The sequence below is a fragment of the Cervus elaphus genome, chromosome X (genome assembly GCF_910594005.1).
Source record: "Cervus elaphus chromosome X, mCerEla1.1, whole genome shotgun sequence".
NCBI classification, from domain to species: Eukaryota; Metazoa; Chordata; class Mammalia; order Artiodactyla; family Cervidae; genus Cervus; species Cervus elaphus.
The window spans coordinates 122,405,605-122,423,690 of NC_057848.1; the positions used below are offsets into that span (position 1 = coordinate 122,405,605).

Sequence of the window (18,086 nt, forward strand, 5' to 3'; positions counted from 1 at the left end):
CAGTTCTATTTCCAGTTTTTTAAGAAATCTCCACACTGTTCTCCATAATGGCTGTACTAGTTTGCATTCCCACCAACAGTGTAAGAGGGTTCCCTTTTCTCCACACCCTCTCCAGCATTTATTGCTTGTACACATTTGGATAACAGCCATCCTGACTGGTGTGTAATGGTACCTCATTGTGGTTTTGATTTGCATTTCTCTGATAATGAGTGATGCTGAACATCTTTTCATGTGTTTGTTAGCCATGTGTATGTCTTCTTTGGAGAAATGTCTGTTTAGTTGTTTGGCCCATTTTTTGATTGGGTCATTTATTTTTCTGGAATTGAGCTGCAGGAGTTGCTTGAATATTTTTCAGATTAATCCTTTGTCTGTTGCTTCGTTTGCTATTATTTTCTCCCAATCTGAGGGCTGTCTTTTCACCTTGCTTATAGTTTCCTTTGTTGTTCAAAAGCTTTTAAGTTTCACTAGGTCCCATTTGTTTATTTTTGCTTTTATTTGCAATATTCTGGGAGGTGGGTCATAGAGGATCCTGCTGTGATTTATGTCGGAGAGTGTTTTGCCTATGGTCTCCTCTAGGAGTTTTATCATTTCTGGTCTTACATTTAGATCTCTAATCCATTTTGAATTTATTTTTGTGTATTGTGTTAGAAAGTGTTCTAGTTTCATTCTTTTACAAGTGGTTGACCAGTTTTGGCCACAGCAATCAGAGCAGAATAAGAAGTAAAAGGAATCCAGATAGGAAAAGAAGAAGTGAAACTCTCGCTGTTTGCAGATAACATGATCCTCTACATAGAAAACCCTAAAGACTCTACCAGAAAATTACTAGAGCTAATCAACAAATATAGTAAAGTTGCAGGATATAAAATTAACACACAGAAATCCCTTGCATTCCTATACACGAACAATGAGAAAACAGAAAGAGAAATTAAGGAAACAATACCATTCACCATTGTACCGTAGCTTTCTTATCCATTTGTCTGCTGATGGGCATCTAGGTTGCTTCCATGTCCTGGCTATTATAAACAGTGCTTCGATGAACATTGGGGTACACGTGTCTTTCGAAAGAGACACATATACCCCTATGTTCACTGCAGCACTATTTACAATAGTTAGGACATTGGAGCAACCAAGATGTCTATCAGCAGACGAATGGATAAGGAAGTAGTGGTACATATACACAATGGAATGTTACTCTTCTATTAAAACGGAACACACTGGAATCAGTTCTAATGAGGTGGATGAACCTGGATCCTGTTATACAGAGAGAAGTAAGTCAGAAAGAGAAAGACAAATACTTATATAATGGCATATATATGGAATTTAGAAAGGCGGTAGCAATGATTCTGCATGCAGGGTAGCAATGAAGACAGAGACCTATACAACAGACTTTTCAACTCGGTGGGGGAAGGGGAGGGTCGGATGACTTGAGTGAATAGCACTGAAACATATACATTACCATATGTAAAATAGATGACCAGCACAAGTTCAATGCATGAAGCAGGGCACCCAAAGCTGGTGCTCTGGGACAACCCAGAAGGACAGGATGGGGAGGGAGGTGGGACCCCCGGTTCAGGAATGGGGGAACACATGTATAGCTGTGGCTGATTCATGGTGATATATGGTAAAAGCCATCAGAATATTGTAAAGCATTATTCTCTGATTAAAATAAATTAATGATAAAAAAAAAAAGAATCCACCTGCCAATGAAACGGGCAAGCATTCAACCCCTAGTCCAGGAAGATTCCACGTGCAGCAGAGCAACTAGGACTGTGTGTCACACTCCTGAACCTTCCTGCTCCAACTACTGAAGCCATGAGCCTAGAGCTCATGCTCTGCAACAAGAGAAGTCTCTGCAATGAGAAGCCCGCGCACCACCGCTAGAGAGCAGTCCTTCTCCACAGCTAGAGAAAGCCCTCATGCAGCAACAAAGACTCAGTGCAGCCAACAATAAAGAAATCAATAAGAAAGAAAACCAGGCCGATCTTACTGTATGTTCATTTGGAAAATCCAATGGTAGATACGGAAGTAGGTGCATCTCTATATGCTTTGAATAATCATATCTTGGGTGAAGCTAACAAAAATTACATCTATGTTATGTTAAAACTCGGCTATGTTAAACCTCTATGATAAAACTGTAGCTAGGCTATGTTAAAACTTTAGATCGGCTTCCCAGGCACTGCTGTTTTCTAGAGAGCTACTTTTCTCAGAGAACTTACTTCGACACTTTAGTAACCGGAACTGCGGCCTCCAGCGTGTTGAAGGGCAAGAAAGAAATGACATTCGGAAGACACGGTTCAAATCCTATGAGTTGCCTGTGACCGACCACAGGCTAGGATGAACACACATCCCAGAAAGAGTCTCTTCACATTTCAGTAACTGAAACCTGTATTTCAACCACTTGGTTCAGTTCTTTAGGGCCACTGCTGGCCCCTTACAAAAAAAAAAAAAAAAAAAAAAACACTTAGTGTCAAACATTTGGAAAGTGACCTTAACCCAATTCACTCCCAACCACTTGTCACATGTCACAAGGAGTCTCTCACAATGATATTTCTTCATATAGAAAGCCAATTCTCAGATAAAGAAAAGAATTCACACACACACCTTGTGAGGAAATACTGAGATTTTAGAAACTGACTCATAACTAACCTGTGGTTCATCATTCTTTACTCTTCTTCTTCTCCTTCCATCCACTCTGAGAAATGAATATTTGGCCATGCTATCTGATTTGCCCACCAAGTTTCTCGTACCACACACCTGATGTTAATAGTGACCCTACACACAAAGGCATTAATACCAGTCAGACCTATTGAAGTCGGCTACCTGGGCACAGGGAGGTGGCGAGGGCAATAAATTCATCATCTCCTTTCCTTCACCACCCCATCCCATTTCATTCCCTGCAGTCACGTGGCCCAAATGAATAAAGATAACACACCAAATCGCTGCTTAAATCACCACTGCCTCAAGTTCTCTTCATTATTTCATGTGGATTCTGAGGCCAGGGAGCAGATTTTACTTGAGGAGTAAAGCTACAGATAGCCCATTGGCTAGAGATTCTGTTTGGGAGGTGATGTTTCTCAGTGTACTGCTTACCGACTGTGATGAATAAAGTAAAAGTCATCTTGGCTTGGCTCTGGTGCCCGGTTTTTGAAATGTTAGCCAATAGATGGAGGGCTAGAAATGTACTTGAATACTTGATTCACGTTGTTATCACTAGATTTTCAGTTCAGTTCAGTTGTTCAGTCATGGCCAACTCTTTGTGACCCCATGGACTGCAGCACGCCCAGGCCTCCGTGTCCATCACCAGCTCCCGAAGCTTACTCAAACTCATGTCCATTGAGTCGGTGATGCCATCCAACCATCTCATCCTCTGTTGTCCTGTTCTCCTCCTACCTTCAATCTTTCCCAGCATCAGGGTCTTTTCCAATGAGTCGCTTCTTCACATCAGATGTTCAAAATATTGCAGTTTCAGTTTCAGCATCAGTCCTTCCAATGAATATTCACAGCTGATTTCCTTTAGGATAGACTGGCTCAATCTCCTCACTATCCAAGGGACTCTCAAGAGTCTTCTCCAACACCACAGTTCAAAAGCATCAATAATTTGGCGCTCAGCTTTCCCTATCATGTCTGTATATGACTACCGGAAAAACCATAGCTTTGACTTGACAGGCCTTTGTTGGCAAAGCAATGTCTCTGTTTTTTCAATATGCTTTCTAGGTTGGTCATACTTTTCTCCCAGTAGACATTAAGGGAATTGTATTACCCATGATAACGGGGGTGGGGGGCAGTTTCTTCATCCAATCAGTTGAAAAAGCTTAAGAGCATGGACTGAAGCTTCCTCAGCATGAAACAGGTTAGCCTCAAGACTACAGCCTGAGGAACTTTGCATGAGACTCAAAGTTGCTGGCCTGTTCTGCAGATTTGGGCCTCTAGACTGCAACCTGGATTTCCAGCCAGCTGACTGATATCTAAGGATATCAGAACTGTCAGCACCCACGAGCCCATGATCCAATTCCCTAAACTAAGTTTCTCTCTATTGGCTGTGTTTCTCTGGAGAAGCCTGACTAATACACCCTCCAATATGTCACATCTTTCTGAATCCAATCCAAAGACTTTGACTGAGTCACTGTATCATCCCACACCAGATGCTGTGCATTAAAGAAGCTGATAGATAGAGGATACAGCCATTTATTTAGTGCCTTCCACCTGCCAGGTCATGGGCGCTAGGTGTTTTACATCTGTTATCTCCACTAGGTCTCCCAATAAACCTCACCAACAGGTAGAGTTATTGCCATTTTACAGATAAGGAATTTGAGGCTGAAGGAGAGTGACTGGGCTGGTAGGGCCTGCACTGGAACCCAGCTTGAGTGTAAACTGTGAACTGTGGGATGGAGGGAGATGACATGGGGAGAGGAGTTTGGGCACAGGTCCCAGAGAGTTTCTATGCCATAAGGGAGCAGGGAAACATCACACCCTTGTTATCAGTCCTGGGCATCCCCTTGCCATAGGAGCAGCCCCAATCCATCTGAAGCGAAAATTACCAGGAACAGCATCATGCACGCAAAAGAAGATGAAGTCCGTGAGTGGTTTCTAGGTGGGAGAGGTGTAACAGAGAAGCCAGCCTCCTGGTGAGGGATCATCTAGCTGTGAGGGAAAAGCTCGAGCACTGTGGCTGAGAAGGAAGGAGCCTCTAGGGCTGGACACAGATGTCTAATGTGACCCTGACGTGCTTTGTGAAGCTTCAAGGTAAGGCCTGACCTGTAATCTGCCCTGTGGCAACTCAGTAGTTGTTACACCAGGGAAGGTGCCAGCACATCTCTAATAACCCCATTCCATACTCACAAAAACAGCCTGCACAGATCAGGTCTTTATTCAGAATTATTCACCCATTTTCAGGTGAGGCTAGTATCGCACAGTGAGCCAATTTAATTTCTCAAGATGTGATGATAGCAAGTGGGAGAACTGGGTGCAAGGAAGGTTGTGAAGAATCAGAGGTAGTGTCCATACCCACACACTGTATTGTTTCCTCATAAAAGGGAGGAAAGGAAGAAAAGAAAAGGAGAAAATGAGGGAAAAAGAATAAAAGGAGACCCATGATGCTTACTGTATTGCAGCATCCACCCTGAATTGTGAGTAAAGGGAAAACTTCTCAAAGAAGCTAATCAGAAAGGTAACTGACAATCACACAACATGGAGTCAGGAGACAGGACAGGCTCAGGCACAGTGTACATGTACACGGAGAGCAGTGAGAGGAGAAAGGAGGGCACGGGGGAGGGCAAGGAGCAGAAGTAGCTATGGGAGCAAGAGGAAGATGAGGAGAGCAGAGTTGACAGAGCTCCTGTGGGCTTGCCCAAGGACGCTGATCAGCACCTTCAAACCGTCCATCTTGCTGATGGCAGCCTGAGTGGAAGTTCCACCTCTCACCCGTGAAATAAAGTAGCCCGGCTCTCCGAACTGGATTCATCCCACAAGTATCCCCCCAGCGCCCACCTGGTCATCAATGGTCTCAGCACAGTGCTGAAAGCAGCCATAGCCTAGGACAGAAATCAGTCTCAGGAGGTAAAGGACTGTCCGAGATATAGAATAAAGGGGAAGCCAAGTGGGAAGAGACGGACACTAGACACTCCTGTCCGAGTGGGGATTGAAGACAGGATGTCCCACACCCGCTCGAAGGAACAGAGATGTGAGCCTAGAATTTTCAGGGTTCACTCAGTGGCAATTCAGTTGAGAAACAGCTGCTATGATGCTGATGCAGTAGGAAGGGGAAAGGCGAGTGTTGCTCTGGTACAATAAGGTTCTGGACAATGTGGGAATAAAAGACAGGAACAGCCCTGGACCTAAGTAAACTGAGCTGAGAGGTTTGCTCTAGCCACTTTTTTCCTGTGTGCTGTTTGCAGCAAACAAATTGACAGCATATCAACAGCAGCACTGCTCTGTGTGCCTCACCTTGTCATCACTCATAAGATGGTGATCGTGTTCTGAGCACCCGTGGGGCGCCAGACTCAAATTCATTCCCTTTTATAACTGATTAATATTCCATTGTATACATGTGCCACAATATCTTTATCCATTCATTGACAGACACCTACGTTTCTTCCAAATCGTGCATATTTTAGATAGTGGTGCAAGGAACATTTGGGTACATGTGTATTTCTGAATTATAGTTTTCTCAGGGTGTATGCCCATTAGTGTGATTTCTGGGTCATATGGTAGTTTTATGGGCTTCCCTGGTAGCTAATCTGGTAAAGAATCCATGTGCACTGTGGGAGAACCCGGTTCAAATCATGGGTCGGGAAGATCCCCTGGAGAAGGGACAGGCTAGCCACTCAAGTATTTATGGGCTCCCCTGGTTGCTCAGACAATAACAGATCTGCCTGCAATGCGGGAGACCTGCTTTGATCCCTGGGTTGGGAAGATCCCCTGGAGGAGGGCATGACAACCCACCTCGGTATTCTTGCCTGGGGAATCCCCATGGGCAGAGTAGCCTGGTGGGCCACTGTCCATGGAGTTGCAAAGAGTCAGAGACAACTGAGCAAGTAAGCACAGCACAGCACGTGGTGGTTTTATTCCCAGTTTTTAGAGACATCTCCACATTGGTCTCCATAGTGGCTGTATCAGTTTTCCTCTCACAAACAGTACAGGAGGATTCCCTTTTCTCCACATCCACTCCAGCATCGTGTGTAGAATTCTGATGCTGACCATTCTGACCGCTGTGACAAGGTACCTACTTGTGGTTCTGATTTGCATTTCTCTCCTGATGAGCGAGGTTGAGCATCTTTTCATGTCTTTGTTGACAGGTTCTGTTTTTACTCTGGAAGTAATCAACACCTGAACATCACTCTATTGTTCTCAAAAGTTTGTGTTTTTTTGGTAATCTAAATGAAAGCAGCAAAAAGGAGTCATTATCACAGAATATGATCATCATCCTCTTTAACTGAGGAAACTGAGTCACAGAGAGTGTGAGTAACTTGCCCAAAGTCGCAGAAGGAATACGTGGTGGGAGCTTGATTCAAATCTAGGTTTTCTGTGGCTTCATCACTTCGCAGCTCGGCACCACACAGTGATGGTTTCCAGATCCACACATCAGGCTCAGCACTCTCTTCCTGACTACAGACTTCCCTAGTCAACAGACAGGTCTGCAGGGAGACTGCACTCAACAAGTGCTAGGCACCTTCTGGGACACCGGAGATACCTTCACAGGGAAGAGAAGTGTAAGACACAGTGGGTCCCACAGGCCTCTACCCACCCCCTGGAGGGAGTGAGGAGCTACAGGAGGAAGACTGGAGGTTCTAAAGGGGACTGTTTCTCTGAGAGACAGGTTGATGGACTGCCGATCTGCATGCATGTGACAAGAAACACTTGTTCCTTTGAGTTTATTTTTCTTTACGGTTGACAATAAATACCACATGATGAAAATACAGAAAGCAGATATGTAAAACCAAGCAGATATATGGATAAGTAGATACATTCCCATTTTGCAGACAGAATACCTGACAGGAAGACAGCACTTCTTTGTAAAAGGGGAACATTCCCCTAGACTAAAGCAATGAAACAGGAAATGAGTCTTTTTCTTAATTATCAGTCTCATTCTCCCTATCACAGATGAGGCATCATGGGCACAGAGAAGTTAGGTCAGCTCCCCCAAGTCGTTCTGATAGTACGTGTTTGAGTCCCACAGGCAAGGAATATTCAACATGTCTAAACTGCGCCCATCTCCCCGACTCCCCACACAGCTGCACCTCCTTTACTGTTACCTGACTCAGTGCAAGGCAGCTTTCTCCCCAGCTGCTTAGGCCAGAGATGCTGAAAGCCATCCTTGCCTGCTGCCTCTCTTTCACCACACTCTCAGTCATCAAGCCTCACCTCTCTGCCCCCTCAGTCTAAGTAAGATTCTGTTCCTTCTCTCCGTCAGCACAGTGAGTTCCCTAGGCCAGGTCACCCTCATCTCTCTCCTTGATAAGCACCAGCAATCCTGATGCTTTCCAACACATGGTCTGTCCTGCTGCCTGAGGAAGGGAAGCTTTCTTCAGTGCAATCCGGGCATGAAACCGCTGCTCAAAACTCTGCAGGTCCTGAGATTCACCCTGGCTTTTGTTCTTCTGTTGATAAAGTCGGTCCAGGAATGAGCATATCCTATGAATGAATAAAGCAGTCCTGGCATAACATAAAAAAAAAAAAAAAAAAAAAAAAACTCTGCAGGGCTGCCTGCTGCTCTTAGGATACTGCCCAGCCTCCTGGACTAGGTGCAGCAGGTCTGGTCTGCCCCCAAATGCCTGATCTTCACCAGACCCCCTCCTTCTGCTCCATGTCCTACTTGATATTCCAGCCACCCAGACCTCTCTCGGCTCATCAGATGGCCAGTGTGCTCACTCGTACTCCCAAGCCCACCCCCTGCCCCGTCTCGCCCCCTCCACAGCCACCGATTTCAGAATCTCACTCCTGCCTTTGCCTCCATCTTCACATGCCGTTCCTCCCTCCTCATCTGCCTGATTCCTTCTTAGGTTCAGCTGTCAGGCTGGGTAGAGCAATTTCCATTTTTCCTGGGGAGTACCTGGGTGAAAAGTCACAGTTAACAGATATGATATCTTTACCAAATGGAAGGTGGTGGAGATTTCTCTAAGAATCCCCCAAATGGACACACATTTTATTCTGCTATATGATGAGCTGATGTGAAACGCAATCTGGTGGCAGAGTTTGCCTGGGAAAGGCTTCCTTGCTAAGAAAAGGATACAGACAGCAAAGCTCTCCTCCTGTTTTATATGAGCCCATTGTTGTGTTTGAATATGGCCTTTGGAATTTGGTCACAGTGTCAGAAGCATAAAGGGATCCAGGGTGACCACCAGCTTCACAGTGAGGAGGGATAAGCCGAAGCATGGACATTTCAAAATGTCACTTTACAGTGTCAGTGACCCAGTACACGGAACAGGACTTGAACTGCCCCACCCATGCACTATGTTTGCTGAGATTTTCACTATTTTTCACTCTATAGTCTGAGTCCCTGTTAGGACAAGATGAAGTATATTAACACTTCCTCCCTCTGCAGGGGTTTGATTTACTAGTCCCTGTGGTCATCGGGGAGGCAAAGATGAGCTGCCAGCTCAGTACGGGGACCCTCCTAGGGAATGTCACAGCACCTTCTTGCAACTCCTCAGCTGTCTCCACCTGATGCCATCAACCCATGGAGGGAACTGCCAGTTCCTGTGATGGCCAGTGGCAGGAGCAAACCCACTGCTGCTTTTACCTGCTACAGATTCACCTGTGATGACTGACTTCATTCACTACAACACCTCTGAGCAGAACAGACCTAAATATGAAATGAAGTGTGTGCCTGTGGTGTGTAAAGCCAATTACATAGTTGGACACAGCACCAGTTCCACCACACCCACCCCCACCCCAGCCAGAGGATGGAGTAGACTCTCAAGGGCTCTGGCAAGCCTCCCTCCCCACTGATATGTCCGTAACACAGGGCGCAGTGTAAATGACTCACCTGGAGCCTACTTATGGAGGATGTGGGAGCCGGGCATGTGGGGTTTTATTCCCCACAGACCCAGGGTGGTAAGGATGAACCCCAGCCTTCTCACAGACAAGGAAGCAAGCTGAAAGAGCTTAGGTGAAAGATGCAGTAAAAGCTGGATCTGGGAGTCACGCCCTTGTTCCTCTTGAGTGCAAAGCCAGTCTTCTCTGCAGTGACCACAACACGCATGGCTTGTGTTTCAGTTACCGAGATGCAGATGTTGTTCCATGAGAGGAGAGCCCCCATCGTCCCAGTCTCTTGTACACTTGTGAAACGCAGGTACCCAGTAGGGGAAGCCACCCTTTGTCTGTCCGCCTTAGGAGAAGCCGCCAGGCAGCCAAGAAACTGGAGTCCACTGGTAGGAAAGGGTTGCTCCAGAGGCAACACCAAGAAGGACTTTAACTTCCCCTGCGGGGAGACACTCTGCCATATCAGAGAGGCATTGCAACCAGCCCCCACCCCAGTTATGTCTCCACCAGTCTCACTCTATTTATCAGATATAAGGAATTGGGAGGCATGCCAAAGGACAAGAAGTGTTTTTAGTGGCTGCAGACAGCACTGGAGATGACCCAGCTGCCATGGTGGTCTGGAGACAACTGGGAATGAAAGTCTGTCTGGCTCCACCTGTGTCCAGGTCTGTGCCCCTCTGCTCATGTGTGTGTAAACTGTGGAAGGTTAAAGTGCCACCTCAAGAAACACCCCCCGCCCCCAAGAGAATGTGTCCTGACCAGGGACCCACACCATATGCCAGCCCCGGACATATGGCAGGGGTCAGATGCTCTCTTCTGTGTTCCCAGAGTTCTATAATTTAGATCCTGCCGTCGCTTTTCTCACATGGCACGTGGCAGTCATCTGCTTGCAGGTGACAGTCCGATCATCCCTAACCAATTTGGTCGCAGTAGGAGGAGACACAGAGTCTGGTCCCTGCTTAGAATTGCTTCCGCAATAAATGAAGGACTGGGACTCAAGGTAAATACTCGGTCAATAAAGAGTAGCTCTTCATGGACCAGTTACTTTTGTCTTAATAATGACACAGGAGAATGGAGTAAGCAGGGCATCTGTGGAATCAGATTCTTTTCCCTTTAGAGACGGGGGAGGACTGCATGTTGCATATGACCCCTAATACTGGAAACTCCCGATCAAAGAGGCTGCAAGGTTCATTTCACACGTGTGGGTCACTCTGTTGCCCCATCAGCCATAGTTGGAGCCCCAGACTGGAACTGGGGTCAAGATCCTGAGAGCACCGGTCAGGTCACTGAACATTTCCCAAAGACCAAGTGGCAGTGTAGGCCCCGCAACTGTGTCCAGACGATGGACTGTTGAATGAACTCAGGCTGCTAGCGGAGTCTGTGACACCGTGCCCGGACCACAGGCATCTATGGAGTCGGGGACACAAGCACAGGTAGGAAGGGCGTGTCGATTTCAGGGTAGGATGGCAGCCTCACACGAACATGCCCCTCGTGCGTCCTCTTCACCTCCTGCTTGCCCCTCCTCAGCTGTCTCTCTCTCCCCCACTGTCCTGCCTCTGCCTCCCTCTCAGGCCTGGCACAGGCACGTCCATCAGCACCTCTGATCCCTGCTGGTCCCTGATGGTTCGCTGACAGAGCAGACGCTGACCCAGTGCCGTGGGATCTAGTCCCCGCTTTCTGTTCAGCTCTCACTCCCTGCTCCCAGGTGCCCTGGCCTCCTGGCAGTATCTGCCCCCACCATTTATCCCCAGTGTTCCCTCTTCTGCAATATCCTGACCCCAGATGTCTGCTGTGCTAACTCCTTTCCCCCTTCAAGTCTTTGTTAAAATATCAGCTCCTCAATGAAGCCCACCCTGGTGGCTCTGTTCAATACTGTGACTTGCAGCTTTCCCCCTTGCTGCCCACATTACCAGTCCCTTACAGGACTTACATTTATCTGATCACAGCACCACCACCTTCTAACACACTGTAGAATGCCCTGGGTTGTTATCAGGGGGGTTTACTGGGTGTCTCCTACCCCTAGCCCTTCCCCTTCGGGGACAGTCAAGTCCAGCACAGGGATTTCTGTGGGCTGGCCACGTTTATCTGGAACGGGGAGCCAAGAAAAGCCTTGTTGAATATTTCCTGCCTGAAGCAATGTGCCTGCCTCTCTGCAAGACTGTGAGACCCCTGAGGGTCCTGTTCTTCTCATCCTGGGGGCAGGCCCTCCCTCGACGCAGGGAGAGGGCCTCAAATTGCGGCTGCCTCATTTTAGCCACACCTCCAGCCCAGCAGCTCCGTGACCTGGGACTCAGGAGTCACCCGGTTTCACTTCAAACTGTAAACACTTGTTTCTAAAGGAATGTAGGTATTTTCAATGTTTAGACTTTACTTTGGGCCTCAAGGTATTTCGCAACCACATTGAGTACGAATTGTTGCAGCTTCTGAAACACAAGTTCACTATTTTTGATGAATTTGGTTGTGCTAATGTGAAACAACCTGAAACATACTGGAGTGGGAAGTCAAGTGGGCCTTAGGAACATTGCTATGAACAAGGCTGGTGGAGTTGATGGAATCCCAGCTATTTCAAAAGCTAAAAGATGATGCTGTTAAAGTGCTGCACTCAATATGCCAGCAAATTTGGAAAACTCCACAGTGGCCACAGGACTGGAAAAAGTCAGTTTTCATTCCAATCCCAAAGAAGGGCAATGCCAAGGAATGTTCAAACTACTGCACAACTCCACCCATTTCAGATGCTAGCAAGGTCATTCTGAAAATCCATCAAGCTAGGATTCAACAGTATGAATGGAGAAGTACCAGATGTACAACGTGGATTTAGAAAAGGCAGAGAAACCAGAGATCCCACTGCCAACATCCGTTGGATCATAGAAAAAGCAAGGGAATTCCGGAAAACATCTATTTCTGCTTTATTGACTATGCCAAACCATTTGACTGTGTGGATCACAATAAACTGTGGAAAACTCTGAAAGAGATGGGAATACCAGACCACCTGACCTGCCTCTTGAGAAACCTACATGCAGGTCAGGAAGCAACAGTTAGAACTGGACATGGAACAACAGACTGGTTCCAAGTAGGAAAAGGAGTATGTCAAGGCTGTATATTGTCACCCTGCTTATTTACCTCATATGCAGAGTACATCATGAGAAACGCTGGGCTGGATGAAGCACATGCTGGAATCAAGATTGCCGGGAGAAATATCAATAACCTCAGATATGCAGATGACACCACCCTTGTGGCAGAAAGCGAAGAAGAACTAAAGAGCCTCTTGATGAAACTGAAAGAGGAGAGTGCAAAAGTTGGCTTAAAGTTCAACATTCAGAAAACTAATATCATGGCATACGGTCCCATCACTTCATGGCAAATAGATGGGGAAACAATGGAAAGCGTGAGATACTTTATCTTTTTGGGCTCCAAAATCACTGCAGATGGTGACTACAGTGGTGAAATTAAAAGACGCTTGATTCTTAGAAGAAAAGCTATGACCAACATAGACAGCATATTATAAAGCAAAGACATTACTTTGTCACCAAAGTTCCATCTAGTTAAAGCTATGTTTTCTCCAGTAGTTATGTATGGATGTGAGAAGTAAACTATAAAGAAAGCTGAGTGCTAAATAATTGATGCTTTTGAACTGAGGTGTTGGAGATGACTCTTCACAGTCCTTTGGACTGCAAGGAGATGAAACCAGTCAATCCTAAAGGAAATCAGTCCTGGATATTCATTGGAAATACTGATACAGAAGCTGAAGCTCCAATACTTTGGCTACTTGATGCGAAGTGTTGACTCAATGTAAAAGCCCCCGATGCTATGGAAGATTGAGGGCGGGAGGAATACGGAGCGACAGATGATGAGATGGTTGGATGGCATCATTGCCTCAATGGACATGGGTTTGAGCAAACTCCAGGATATAGTGAAGGACAGGGAAGCCTAGCATGCTGCAGTCCATGAGGTTGTAACGAGTTGGACACCACTGAGCTACTGAACAACAATGTGAAATATTTCAATCCCTGATAGCTCAGCTGGTAAAGAATTCACCTGCAACACTGGACACCCTGGTTCGATGCTGGGTCGGACAGATCCACTGGAGAAGGGATAGGCTACCCACTCCAGTATTCTTGGCCTTCCCTTGTGGCTCACCTGGTAAAGATCCTCCTGCCATGCGGGAGACCTGGGTTTGATCCCTGGGCTGGGACGATCCACTGGAGAAGGGAAAGGCTACCCACTCCAGTGCTCTGTACTGGAGAATTCCATGGAATGTACAGACCACAGACTGTATAGACCATGGACTGAATAGACCATGGGTTTGCAAAGAGTCAGACATGACTGAGTGACTTTCACTTTCAGCAGGTGTGGTAGTTCTTTTTCCTCTTTTCTTATTCTCACTTGTTGAGCTTTCAATTCAAAAAACAATAGAAAGTTTTCCACAACCCCCCTCCCTGCCCACAGCCCAACAAGGGCTTCCCAGGTGGCAGAGTGGTAAATAACTTGCCTGTCAATGTAGGAGACAGGACGACAGGGGTTAGATTGAGAAGATCCCCAGGGAGAGGAAATGGTAACCCACTCCTGTATTCTTGCCTGGAAAATCCCATGGACAGAAGAGCCCAAAAGGCTGAAGACCATGGTGTCACAAAGAATCAGACCGGACTGATCACCCATGCACTCCCCCTCCTCCAACATTCAGGTGACTTGCTCCCAGTGTGTTCAATGCACTCCTGCCTGACACACAACTGCAGGAAGATTTCAATTACTTTTGCAAAGGAGAGGCCAACAGGCACCTGTTTACATTTTGGAATGACAGGAAATGTTGGGCAAAGTTAGAATGGCCTTGTTGTTTTCCCCTTGGGGTGTGACCTCCGGTTCCCCTGCCCTTCTCAGGTTGGAAGGCTTCCCCAGACTTCAGGCCACCAGACAGCTGAGCTGAGGGGCCGCACCAGAGAGCAGGGATCAGAGACAGGAGGCAGGTTTGGGGAAAGCAGACATGTTCATGACAAGGAAGGTTTCCCAGGGCTGGGTGTACAGTGGTGCTCCTGGCTGACAGCTTTGCTGTGAAGGTGATGACGTTCTGCACTGTGGGAATAAGTGAAGATGGAGAGGGAGACAGCTTTACATTACACAGAGGATATATTAGAAAAGAGCATGGTGTCCCTGCTGCATTTTGTCAGAGTCACAGAAAAAAACTCATCCTCCACAATGGCATTTCCACCACTGTGACTGAGGGAGACTTTCAAAACAGTAGCAAGAAACTGACGCCCAGGGAGGGTCTCAAGGAAGGCAACCCCATACCACAACGATCTAGACAAGGAAACCTGGTTGACGGAAGCAGCAGTGGCCGAGTTCACATTCAACTCAGATCAATCAACCTCTCAATTTCTTTATAGACAGATGTCAGATGGAGACATCAGGAGATCACAAACACCTCATGTCTGAAGCCTGGCAAGTGGCAAAATATCTCAATCGAGACATAAATGCCCAAGTGGCTCAGAGGTTTCAATTCCTGCAGCACAGGAGCAAAGACAGAGCAACCTCCCTCTGGGACTCTGGTCTCCCGCCAGCAGTGCAGCATCAGAGCCTGGATCCAGACTCACAAATACCCCAGGGACCTCACACGATGGGTCACAAAACCCAAATATCAATGATACACTCGACCAGATATGGACCAAGGAAATAGCACCTGGCAGACCTCACATCACTGGACACCCAACACCAAACAATCCACCAAACTGAAACTCTAGAGACTCAATAAGTGAGATGAAATTTGAACACAGACCGACATGCATTTTAGCAACTTCATAAGCGGCCATGGAGAAACCCGACAGCACAGAGACCTCACACCCTGGACACAGAAGTCGCAATCACACAGCTCACACCATAGGACACGGTCTCACCAACTGCACAGAGCACTGGTATGGTGAACGCATACAGCTCTTTCACGATGTTTCCTGCAGCCACCACAAAGAGACCTCAGACCATGGTACCCCACATCCTCCAAACTCCAAAGTTCATAGCCCAAGACATAGTAAACCCCTCAAGGTTTCAGCACCCTCAGTCCCTGGCTCACAGACTTATCTCCAGGTCAGAGATGGCACACTCAGGGTGCAGTGCCACCAAAGGGTCAGATACCTCCCATGCTTTGACAAATACACTTTGTGATGTCACAACCAAGGGTATGGACACCTAGGGTATTCACGTCCCCGAAATCCCTACGTGGATCATTCCTAGTTGTGGACTTGAAGCTCTTCTAGGGAACTGGACATAAGGAGTCCAGCCTCCTGCCTAGACCTCCCACCCTACAAATGCTGCCAAGACGCCAGTAAAGGCACACTCACTCCCCTGCCCCACTGAGGCCAGTGTGAACTGGTAAAACACCTTTGCAGGGGTCTGTGGCAGCGCTCATCAGAATTTACATTCCATCCTGCCCTCACCCTCAGCAGCATTTGCCTTCATGAAAGAGGGACATGTGTTAGTCCAACTCTGTGATGCCTCCTTGGCGTTTAGAACAGTGTCAGGCACATGCACATGGTAGGTACTCCAGATATGTCTGTTTAGCCAAGGAAGTGTTTGATCCAGCAGTCTCACTGCTATGAATGTGCCTTAAGGAGATATTCCCACATGCTCAGAGATGTGTGTACAATGACAGCAAATTTCTAGGGGAAACTCTAGTGCCCACTGAGAATCAGTTACCATTTACTTAAATTCTCATTAATTTCTTTCAAATGGTTTTGTCATTTTCAATGTACAAATCTTACACCTCCTTGCTTAAACCAATTCCTAAGTTCTTTTTATTCTAACTGGAATTTTTTTACTTATTAGGAGTATTCACCACTAGTATAGAAATACAGTTCAGTTTTGTATATTGAAGCTGGTGATGATTTCACGGGTGTGTACACAGCTTTTTACATGTCATACACACCACAATAAAGTGGCTTAAGAAAATAGAAATGAAAGCAAACTAAAGGTATGCCCAAATTAAAACAAAACTCAGGGTATGTGTTGGTAGAAATGGCTTACAAGAAAAACTATAAGAAGTTCTTCAGGCTGCAATAAGTGAATTCAGATGTTAATCAGAATCCATGTGAAAACGCAAAGAGCACTGGTAAAGGTAATTATATGAACAAAAATTCTTTGTGGATACATAGTTCACTCCTTTCTTCCTGTGTTTAAAAAGCAACTGTCTAAAACAATATCACATAAATTATTGCTGTGAAAGTGGTAGTAGCTCAGTCATGTCTGACTCTTGGCAACCCCATTACTGTAGCCTGCCAGGCTCCTCTGTCCATGGGATTCTCCAGGCAAGAATACTAGAATGGTTAGCCATTCCCTTCTCCAGGGGATCTTCCTGACCAATGTACTGAACCCGGGTCTCCTGCATTGCAGGCAGATTCTTTACTGTCTGAGCCATCATAGAAGCCCAATTATTGTTGGGCCAATGACACATGGAATGTAATATATTCGCTGTAACAGCACAAAGGAGGTGGTTGGGAGCAAAGCTGTATTAGGTAAGGAAACAAGTCTGGATGGTGTCAAATCCATACAAACATATGCAAAGAATCAGAAATCATGACAAAGAATGTGAATATAACAGAAGCTATAGATACCTGATATCCTGCCAGATATCAGCTTTTCATCACATAACATTATATATAATAACAATAAGAGTGTATTAATGGACTTACCCTTTATAGGTTTATTATATATGTGACAATATGAGGAAAAGAGGGAAACCAGAATAGAGCGATATGGGAGTAATGTTTCTGTATCTCATTAGAATTTGTGAAAATTTCAAGCTGATTGTGATAAAGGAAGATGTTTATGGTGGCATACAGCTAAGGAAATAACTTAAAAGTAGTGGAAAAATCAGTAGAGTTTAAAATGCTACATTAGAAAATATCCATTGAATGCAAAAGAAAGCAGTAAAATGAGGACCATAGAACAAAATGACATGAGACAGAAATATATATTGGCAGATGTAAGACTGTATCAACATTAAATGTCAATAGCTAAAACAATCCAACCAGAAGGCAGACATTGAGAGAACAGTTAAAAAAAAAATCCATGTGTATGTTTTCTACAGAGGACACAGTTTAGATTCTAAGATACATAAATTACCATGTATGTGTGTGCATGTGTGTTCAGGTGCTCAGTCGTGTTTAACTCTCTGGGGCCCCATGGACTGTAACCTGCCAGGACCCCTCTTCATGGAATTTTCCAGGCAAGAATAATGGAGCGGGTTGCTATTACCTACTCCAGGGGATCTTCCAGAGCAAGGGATCAGACCTGAGTCTCCTGCATTGGCAGATGGGTTCTTTACCACTAGGGCCACCTGGGAAGCCTTATATGACCCAGCAATTCTACTCCTAGACAACTTTCCCAAGAGAAATGAAAACATGCTCACACAAACACCTGTACTCAAATATTCCACACATGTATTCCTAATAGCCAAACCTAGAAACAATCCAACTATTCAACAACTGGTATACACATGAGAGAAAGACCAAAGAGTATACGAGTATACAAAGGAACACTACACGGTAATAATAATAAAAAACCTCAATACTTTTTTTTTTAAAGGAAAAGGAAATTTTAATTATTTAAATACTGGTTATTGT

At 45.8% G+C, this 18,086-nt stretch overlaps 1 long non-coding RNA gene across 5 annotated transcripts in view; it reads right to left on the reverse strand.

Moving 5' to 3' along the window:
- Positions 1-18,086, reverse strand: part of LOC122689036 — a 574,758-nt gene that overhangs the window by 129,022 nt on the left and 427,650 nt on the right. The gene's annotated exons all lie outside the window — the stretch shown is intronic.